The sequence below is a fragment of the Salvelinus sp. IW2-2015 genome, linkage group LG1 (genome assembly GCF_002910315.2).
Source record: "Salvelinus sp. IW2-2015 linkage group LG1, ASM291031v2, whole genome shotgun sequence".
NCBI classification, from domain to species: Eukaryota; Metazoa; Chordata; class Actinopteri; order Salmoniformes; family Salmonidae; genus Salvelinus; species Salvelinus sp. IW2-2015.
In genome coordinates, this window is record NC_036838.1 from 53,863,140 (window position 1) to 53,873,841 (window position 10,702).

At 40.2% G+C, this 10,702-nt stretch overlaps 1 protein-coding gene across 1 annotated transcript in view; it reads left to right on the forward strand.

Annotated features, from left to right (window-relative positions):
* cacna2d2a (calcium channel, voltage-dependent, alpha 2/delta subunit 2a) overlaps nt 1-10,702 on the forward strand; it is a 320,922-nt gene that overhangs the window by 204,964 nt on the left and 105,256 nt on the right.

Sequence of the window (10,702 nt, forward strand, 5' to 3'; positions counted from 1 at the left end):
CATTCTATGTTGTGTGTTTCTATGTTGGTTTAGGGTTGCCTGGTATGGCTCTTAATTAGAGGCAGGTGTTTTGCGTTCCTCTAATTAAGAGTCATATTTAGGTAGGCTGTTCACAATGTTTGTTTGTGGGTGGTTGTCTCCTGTGTCTTTCGTGTCTGTGTATGTGCACCACACGGGACTGTCTTGGCTGTTCGTTCGTTTGATGTAGTCTGTTCCTGTTCGTGAGTTCTGCGTGTAGTTATGTAAGTTCCATGTTCAGGTCTGTCTACGTCGTGTTTGTTATTTTGTAATTTCCAAGTGTTTTCGTATTTCGTCTTCGTGTTTCAATAAATATCATTTATGTCTAATTACCTCGCTGCGTATTGGTCCACCGATCCTTCTCTCCTCTCCTCGTCCGAGGAGGAGGAGGAAGACGACAGCCGTGACAGTTTCTCTCCATTTTTAATGTTAATTCACATTTGAGGACTGTATTGTGATTTAGAGACACATGGAATTTTAAATTTGTTACAAGTACACAGCATATGAAGAGGATGGAATTATTTTAATAAATCAGAAATGGTGTTCTGTGTCCTGATTGGCCATATTAGACCCTGCCAGGATGCAGATATCCCCAGGTGGCACAGAGGGTTAATGATCTGGCTGCAGATCCAAAGATTGCAGGTTAAATCCCACATATTCTTTAACCATGTGTCACGTTCCTGACCTGTTTTCCTTTGTTTTTGTATTTGTTTAGTTGGTCAGGGCGTGAGTTGGGTGGGTTTGTCTATGTGTGATTTTCTATGTTGGGATGTTTGTGTTCGGCKGGGTATGATTCTCAATCAGAGACAGCTGTCAATCMTTGTCCCTGATTGAGAATCATACTTAGMCAGCCTYGGTTTCACGTGTGTTTTGTGGGTGTTTGTCTTCCGTGTAGTCGTTGTGCCACACGGGACTGTTTGTCGGTTTTCTATTTGTTATTTTGTTTCATTATAGTGTTCAGTTCGATGCTAATAAATTATGGACACTAACCACTCCGCGTATTGGTCCGATCCTTCTCGCCTCTCCTCGTCCGAGGAGGAGGAATTAGAAAGCCGTGACACCATGTTTATTTTGAGAAAAAAAAACTGGCATTGAGGCTCAGATGTACTCTACTAAAAGAGAACGATGTCTTTTAATCATCCAGATTTGTAAATCCAGTCAGTTATTCAGAATTTAGACTAACAGTAAAAAATAAAACATTTTGTAACAATTAACTGTTCAACTTCTTAGAAAACGCAACCCTGTCTTATTTTTCATGACATGAGAAGCAAAAGTGTTCCTAGATCAGCACTCATAGTGTTGGATACCTTGTGAACATGGACCCAGAAGTACGCAGCATATAAAGAGGATGGGGAAGTGATGGTGACTAACCCAGTTAACCGTTAGTTATGTCTAAGAAGGTTTAAAAGGAAGCATGGAATTCCTGATTGAGCATACAGCCATGGCTATACTGTATATTGAAAAAAAGAAGCCATAAGAGCACTTCCCTGGTGGCACAGAGTATGAAAGACCTGGCTTGAGAACCAAACATTGCAGGTACAAACCCCACATGTGCAGATTGTCAACATATGAAGTGTAAAACATATGGTTAAATTTGTATGATTAAATGCTGTTCAAATATCTTCTAGATTAAAATACTGTGTGTCTATCACCTTGGAGTGGGCCAACAATACAGTCATTAAATGGAAACATAATGGATGGAAACATAATGGGGATGTATTCCAATTGGCTTTAAGAGCTACAAATGAGAATGTTGTGGTAATATTAGTTCAAACTTAAATATAAAATTTTCTAAATGGTTTTGAAATGTTCTGAGGACCACCAAGACAAGGTAAAATGTATATTGTTTGAATATTCATAGGATATTATGTTAAGCCTAAAGCAAATACGCTATGAATGTAATAAAAACTGACTCATTTGGAAATTGTGGAACATTGTGCCACATTGTGGGAATGTTCTGTTCGACCTTTTTGAATATCACAATACTATTCTTGCAACGTCCCAGATAATTCCCATAACTTCATAACATTTTCTTGGAACCTTTAAAGAACTTTGACCATGTGTTCTGTCAACATTCTTACAGAATGAAGGGAATGTCCTGTACAACCTAACTTAAACATTGTATGAATGTCATCACAACTGAGAATATTTTGTGTTTTAGGAACCTATCTCTTGTAATGTACCCACACTGTTCCCACAACCTAATTAAATGTTTTGGGAACCTTTAAAGCCTGTTCTGTCAACATTACTGCAACACCAAAATAATGTTTTGTGCACCCTGATACAAACATTATCTGAATGTCAGCACAACTGGACAGTTTTGGTGTTTTGGGAACATATCTCTTGATATATCCCCGCAATGTTCCCACAACCTAGACAAATGTGTTAGGACTTTTTAAGAACATAAAAACTGTGTTTTGGGAAAGTTTGGGAAAAATGTTTTTTTGCACCCTAAAAGAAACATTGTATAATCATCCGTACAACTGAACAGTTTTTGTGTTTTGGGAACATATCGTTTGTGATGTCCCCACAATGTTCTCACCAGACTGTTCCCACAATCTAATGAAACATTCTGGGAASTTTTAAAGAACAGACTAAATATGTTCTGAGAACATTCTTGTAACATCAGGTGAATGTTTTTTGCACCCTAAAATAAACATTGTATAATCATCTGCACAACTGGACAGTTTGTGTGCTTTGGGAACATATAGTTTGTGATGTCCCCACAATGTTCCRATCAGACTGTTCCCACAACCTAATGAAACATTCTGGGAACCTTTAAAGAACAGACAAAGTGTGTTTTGTGAACGTTCTTGCAATATCAGATGAATGTTTTATATAAATGTTGTATAATCATCCGCACGACTGGACAGTTTTGTGTTATGAGAACATTTGCCACAACCTAGCAAATTTTCTGGGAACTTTCACATAACCAATTTTGGTTTGCTGGGAAAATATTACTGGTACATTGTGTTATTACATTACCTGGAAACCTAATGAGAACTTTTTGGGAACGTTCTGTGGTGGTTGTTTCAGATGTTGTGCACAACATTTAAATTAATGTCATGAGAACATTCCAAGGATATTTAATTTAAATCATAAAAACATTAATATTTTGAGACGTTATCATCCTAATGTTAGATAAAAGTCTAACTAGAACTTCATGGGAATCTAAGCTAATGTTCTTGGAATGTTCACAGTTTGCTGGGTACTCTCTCTGTTATCTCTCTGTTATCATATTGTAATCTGTTGGACATGAATGTGTTCACACTCACGCTCAGGCTGTATCCCAAATAATTCACCAATGATCTGCTAACAGATAGACCACCATTTCTACCTGTTTTGTTTGCAGTCTTCCTCTTCATCAGAAGAACCTCTTTATTTCTGAGGCATAGAAGCTAGGTACCCGGTTTGTAACAAGCTTTTCCAGCAGCCTCTCTCAGCCAATCTTCAGAGTTAGCCGCTCTTTATCCCGGACGAGGGGACAAAGAACATGGAGAACCAACCATGGCGCAATCAGTCCTGCCTGTTGTTCCCGTAGCCATTTTGTGCTGGCCCCTAGATTCTCTCAAAGATATGCCTTTACTGGGACTTATATATGAATAAAGGCTTTCTGATTTAGCCTGCTGGGGATTATATAGGCATAGTAGTAGAATGGAATACTCTGGGATGATGTTCATTTGAAAGAGTTTTGCTCAGCAGAAAATGTTTACTGTGGGAAAATCAAGTCCCTGTGCGTAGTCTGCAGTGGAAAGATTGGCCCAGCTGTTTCAGTTTTGGCACCAGCGCCGTTATGAGCATGCTGTTTGAGTGCTGTTATTTCTCCTTAGTTGAGTAAAATGCAGTACTCATATACAGAAGCCAATCATACTCACATTCAAATCCTTCAGTAGCCTAGCTTCTGTCAATAACACATATATAATAAATTCTAAATACAAGCATACAACACATGGTATTGTTATACAATATTGTGGTTATGCACTGTATGCATATGATAAAGGTGAGTAACTAACTTCATATTTGGACATTGAGTTAGCAGTAGCACAAAATATTATGACCAGTAGTGTTAAGCTATAAAATAATGTTATTAGGAATAAGTCAAGCAAATGTATCAAGCATCTCAGAGTAGGAGTGCTGATCTAGGATCAGTTTTGCCTATTAGATCGCAATAAATAAGATTTGCATAGACAGCCGACTTGATCCTAGTTCAGCACTCCTACTCTAAGACGCTTGATACAAATGGCCCCAGAGATCTCAAGTTAAAAGCTGATTTTCATGTAGAGTTGAAAGAAAATAGCCTATTATCCTCCTCGGACATTTCTACCTCTGAGTTCCTGGGGCTTGGAGCGCTGTCGAAAGGGCAGAGACATGCTCAGTACCGAAGGAGAAAGCTTCTGCTGGAACACCATAGGTGGCTAGGGGAGCTCACGAGGAACTGATGAGGAGCTGATGAGGAACTGATGAGGAGCTGATGTGGGTGGAACGTTTGTCTGTGGGTCTTGAGAGGTCTGGGCTCATTGAAAGAGCTTTAGGGTCAGTGGAGCAGCAGCATTGTGAGTGAGCAGGAAAGGCTGTCTGGCCAACCCAGAAAGAACAGAGCAAAGCAGCAGGAGAGTGACATGGTCAGCATTAGAGAATAAAAGCCTGGAACTGAGTCTAAAAGTTACAATAAGGTCCAGTAATTGAATCTACTATATAGTTGGTGTGCTGAGTTTAGAGCGATTGACTATCTAAATTACTTCTCCAAAATTTCATCAGTTCTCTTCTCCTTCAGTTCTGATGCCTGAGTCTTTGTGCTACTTTACCTGGGAAACACCAGCAGACTATAGATCACTTATTAAATACGGCAATGCTTCAGAGCCTGTTCATTCTATTGAAATCCCTCTGATACTAATCTCTCCCTCTGTTTGAAACCCTCTACTATACCCTCAGATTATTTCTCTATCTACTGAAGTCTATATCGCTGATTTCTGTTGTGAGCCCCCTAGTTTCTGTGACTGTGTCTTTTGCTCTTTTTGGATGGAACCCATGACATGGCATGTGTTCCATCATGTTTGCCTGAACCACAAACAGTCAGTGTCCACGCCACAGCCACTACGGGGTAGAAAATGATCAGGGTGCTATCTACACAGGAGCTGGCGTATTGTGTGGTATTGTGTGTCTAAGGCAGTAAGTGCTGGTAGACTATGGTATGGATGAGTTTAGTGTTCTGTGTTATGCTTTGTGGATGGAGTAAATGAATAGAGTTTATTATGAGCACTCATCCTCTGTGTACTTGAAGTGGTTGTTATTGTAGTGCTTTGATAATGAACGCCTAAGAGAAGAGGGTCGAACCATGAAACTTTAGTAATATGATTGGTTTTCTCTGTTATATTTGAGGGTTGGAAGGAGCTGGTTTTTGCATGACAAGTAGTTTTTACAAAATTGCGTTAGGCATAGTAATGATATGGCAACAACAGAGTTTTTGACACACGGGAGATGGACCAAGAGAAAGAGCCTGAGAGAGAGGAAAAGAGAGAGAGGGAGTGAGGGAGAGAGAGGGAGAAGGAGAAAAGGAGGAGGAGAGAGACTTTAATAATAGAAACCGTTTAGAGCTAAAAGCTTTTTATTTTTTTATTGAGTTCCTTTCAGCAGCTAAATGAGGCAGTGTATGAGTCCTGGTTTGATTTGTCTGCCAGGGACCATGTCCGTTTATTGAGATTGAGAGTGTTCCCTGGGCACAGTAATGAACCATTTTATGATTCATTATTCCACTGCTGATTCCTGCTGCCAAGTCTGCAAACTTTCTAATTAACTTAGGTCAAACATTCACACAGTTTTCTTCTAATTATCAATGCTTATTGCAGAACGGACACCGCCACAGAAAAAGCCACAGAGGAATAAATTGATGTGGAGAGAGAGGATTTATTCTTGTGGTGGGTGAATGTTAGGGAAACATTGAGGAACGAATGGCAGGGAGAGTTTTGCTGAATAATTGCCGGGGAAGAGCTCAGGGGAATATAATCTTACAGGGAATCACAGAGAAACAAGGATAGGATAGGACTGCCCTTTCCTGCAGTCAAATGACCTAGTGACCTCATTGGTGGAATGTCATTCATATTTTTCACTAATTTCATCATTCATAAACAAACAACAACAAACAAATTCAGAAAATCTGCTGTTTCTATGTCAAACGGTTTTGTTATATTTCAATTTTCTGTGATGTTTATTAAGATGTCTTCATTTTTAAAGCCCAAAAACGTGTGTGAGGTGTATACTTTTGTTTCAAAGTATATTTGATTAAGACTACCAATAAACACTTTGTATGACCCTTATTTAGCAAACTGCAGTAAAAGGTTAAATAAAAACCACTGAAAGATTCCCATCACACACTTAAAGATGCAGTCCGGGATCTTCAGCACTTACAAATTCATAACATATTATATGAAATGGATGACGTAGTACACAGTTGTGTTCACTTTTCGGGGACCCATTTTAGCTTGTGAGTGCTCCTTCTGGCTGAAATTATAGAAAACCTTCACCTCTTTATCTCCTGGGTCTGTCTTTAGTTTCATCACCTCTTTATCTCCCCTGGGGTCTAGTCTTTGAGTTCAGTCAACCTCTTTAACTCCGTGGGTCTGTCTTTAGTTTCAATCACTCTTTAACTCTGGGTGCTGTCTTTTAGTTCATCACCTCTTTAACTCCTGGATCTGTTCTTTAGTTCATCACCTCTTTAACTCCTGGGTCTGTCTTTAGTTTCATACCCCTCTTATCTTCCTGGGTCTGTCTTTATTTCATCACCTCTTTATCTCCTGGATCTGTCTTTAGTTTCATCACATCTTTATACCATCCTGGGTCTGTCTTTAGTTTCATCACCTCTTTACTCCTGGTCTGTCTTTAGTTTCATCACCCCTTTATCTACTCCTGGGTCTGTCTTTATTTCATCACCTCCCTTATAACTCCTGGATCTGTCTTTAGTTTTCATCACTCTTTACTCCCTGGGTCTGTCTTTGTTTCATCACCTCTTTAACTCCTGGGTCTGTCTTTAGTTTTCATCACCCCTTTATCTCCTGGTCTGTCTTTATTTCATCACCTCTTTACTCCTGGATCTGTCTTTAGTTTCATCACCTCTTTACTCCTGGGTCTGTCTTTAGTTTCATCACCTCTTTTAACTCCTGGTCTGTCTTTAGTTTCATCACCTCTTTATCTCCTGGTCTGTCTTTATTTTCATCACCTCTTAACCTGGGTCTGTCTTTAGTTTCATCACTCTTTATCTCCTGGATCTGTCTTTAGGTTTTTCATCACCTCTTTATCTCCTGGTCTGTCTTTAGTTTCATCACCTCTTTAACTCTGGGTCTGTCTTTAGTTTCATCACCCTCTTTATCTCCTGGATCTGTCTTTAGTTTCATCTCACCTCTTTATACTCCTGGGTCTGTCTTTAGTTTTCATACCCTTTAATCTCCTGGACTGTCTTTAGTTTCATCACCTCTTTACTCCTGGTCTGTCTTCTTTAGTTTCAATCACTCTTTAACTCCTGGTCTGTCTTTAGTTTTCATCACCTCTTTAACTCCTGGTCTGTCTTTAGTTTCATCACCTCTTTAACTCCTGGGTCTGTCTTTAGTTCATCACCTCTTTATCTCCTGGATCTGTCTTAAGTTTCATCACCTCTTTAACTCCTGGGTTCTGTGCTTGTTAGTTTCATCACTCTTATTAATCTGCCTGGATCTGTCTTTCAGTTTCATCACCTCCTTTAACTCGCGCTGGATCCTTCTTTAGTTTCCAGTCACTCTTTTAACTCCTGGGTCCTGTCTTTTTAGCTAGTGTAAATGTCCTATACCGTGTAATATAATGGTTATTGCACAAGAACTGAAAGATGGTATTAAATAGTTTTGCAGAACAACAGCGCTTATAAGCGGTAACAGTAGTCAAGTAATGATCAGCCGGCTGTTGGCCTGGAAACCCTTTTCAATTTTCAGAGGTAGGATAACACACTTAAAACACACATTCGGGACTATATCTTACACATGTATGTTTGTTGTCATAGTAACAAGAAGGAGTAGAAGATAAAGACACCAATTTACAGTACACGCGAAACCAACATGTTCTTCTTTAGTGCTTGGAAGTGTGGATACAACGTTAAAATCCCCTGCATGTCAGAGCAGGGCAGATCCTTCAATTAGCCGTTCTCATCTCATGTACACATCAGCCGCTGTGAGCAAATGTGCTCTTATTACAATGAAAGTGAGGAGACTGGTTAGGAGACTCAATTGGCATGTGTGTACATGAAAAGCGATGCGGTGAACGTGTAAGCTTTGCGTCGGTTAGATGAATGGCTAGGATTAGTCCGCTCTCTGTGGGGAGCTGCTGTCCTCCCCCCGCACCTGCTTGCTTGCTCAAGCGGCCACCAAGGCCGCCTGCATCCCCTCCTCTCAATTATCCTTTTCTTTCTCCCAGCTAATGAGCAGAGAGAGGAGAAGAGAGAGCGAGAAGAGAGAGGAGAGAGAGGAGAGAGAGAGAGAGAGAGAGAAGAGGAGAGAGGAGAGAGAAGAGAGAGAGAGAGAGAGAGAGAGAGAGAGAGAGAGAGAGAGAGAGAGAGAGCAAACAAGCCCAACATTAATGACAAACCACCAGCTAAAAGCACATGTTCCCTGAATGTTAGCTACTGCTCTGCCGTGGTGCTGTAGTAGGTGTGGCGTGGACACTGTGACTGTTTGTGGTTCAGGCACCCCTCTGGACATCTTCAGGCAAACATGATGGAACACATGTCATGTCATGGGTTCCATCCAAAAAGAGCAAAAGACACAGTCACAGAAACTAGGGGGCTCACAACAGAAATCAGCGATATAGACTTCAGTAGATAGAGAAATAATCTGAGGGTATAGTAGAGGGTTTCAAACAGAGGGAGAGATTAGTATCAGAGGGATTTCAATAGAATGAACAGGCTCTGAAGCATTGCCGTATTTAATAAGTGATCTATAGTCTGCTGGTGTTTCCCAGGTAAAGTAGCACAAAGACTCAGGCATCAGAACTGAAGGAGAAGAGAACTGATGAAATTTTGGAGAAGTGATTTAGATAGTAATTCGCTCTAAACTCAGGACACCAACTATATAGTAGATTCAATTACTGGACCTTATTGTAACTTTTAGAGGAATACCACAATTTATGTGGGTAATGGGTAATTCATTTACAGTATAACAATATGGATTTTTGAAAAGAGAAGTGATTTAATTTAGGCTAAAAGGGGTAGTTAAAGACAGTCAAATGACATCTAAAAGTATGTGCTGTGTGCATCCATCCAGCCCACCTCAGGCTCATCCTATGGCTGAAATAGACATGTTCTTTCTGTCACCCAGCTCACGCTATGCTGGAGATCATCTCAGTCCTCCTCAACATCAAGACAGATTTATGGAGCGAGAGACTGAGAAAGAAAAGCAAAAGTCATTTTGAAAGGAAATGACTGTATGGGGGATTTAAAGTCTGTTTTTCACTCAGAGGGAGAAGACAGCTAAAATCACCACATGGCTCTATTAATATTTCTACCGTTCCTCTTGATTTGATTCGCTCTGTCTTCCGCCCCATACTCGTCCCAGCACCCCCTGCACCCCCCTCCCTACCCCCACCCCTAAAGTGTATGCCCAGTGAAGGGGCACTATCGTTTACCCACACGCTAATGAGAACAGTCAGCACACCAGACTCCACTTCACTCACCACCAAGCTCACAAATTACATTTCATTTGTTTATTTTTGACTGCATCACTTTAATTAGAAAAAGTCTTTGGGCGGAGATCTCTCCAGTCTTTCATTTCATATTCGTGATTCTTAGGAGACGTTCTGCGTTTGATTTGCTCTTCACAGTTCGGGAAGTTTGAGAGCAGGATTGAGGGCTTCAATCAGAAATACAGCGTTTCAAACAGTTTTATCCATATAAACATAGTTCATCTCATGTACCACATATTAATGTAGGCTACGGCATGTTATTTGAATTTGAGTGTTACTTCAGTTGGTTACACTGTAAATACATTCCATGTCCTCATAGGTGTTTTAGCGAACTTCGATCTACTTTTTCTGAGAGAAGTAACATTAGCATATGTTTCGTGAAGTTCACTTAAATTGTGTCAACCTTTCTCTTCTTCTGTCTCTGGAAAAGGTGGAGGAAAACATGCATTCCTTCAGAGTGCCCAGACCTTGTTTTACCAAGTCCTTGTAGATGTGTGAGGTGGTGCCAGTTTCAGGCAGCTATTTGGTTTTCATCTGTTGGATGAAAGGTTTGTAAGACCAGGGTTTGAAGCCCACTGCCGGACCAGATGAGACAGCTTTGGAAAGAGAGAAAGAGAGAGAGAGAGAGGTGGATGCTAAGGAGAGGGATGTGGGGCGTGGCAGTTTTTGCCATGTTTGAGATTGCAGACTATGTAGTTAATGGGATCCAAAAAATAGCCCACATCTGCCAGTGTAAAAAAAAAAAGATTACCCCTGTGCTGTGTGTATTAAAAAGAAATGTGTACTGTACTTGTTTGTTAAAAGGACCTCCTTTACTATTGTATGGAGAATGTAGGTTCTATTACCACCACTGTATAGCTGGTTCTATTGTATGGAGAATAGAGGTTCTATTAACACCACTGTATATACAGCTGGTTCTATTGTATGGAGAATGTAGGTTCTATTACCAAATAGAACCAGCCTATACAGTGGTATGGTATATTAGAAC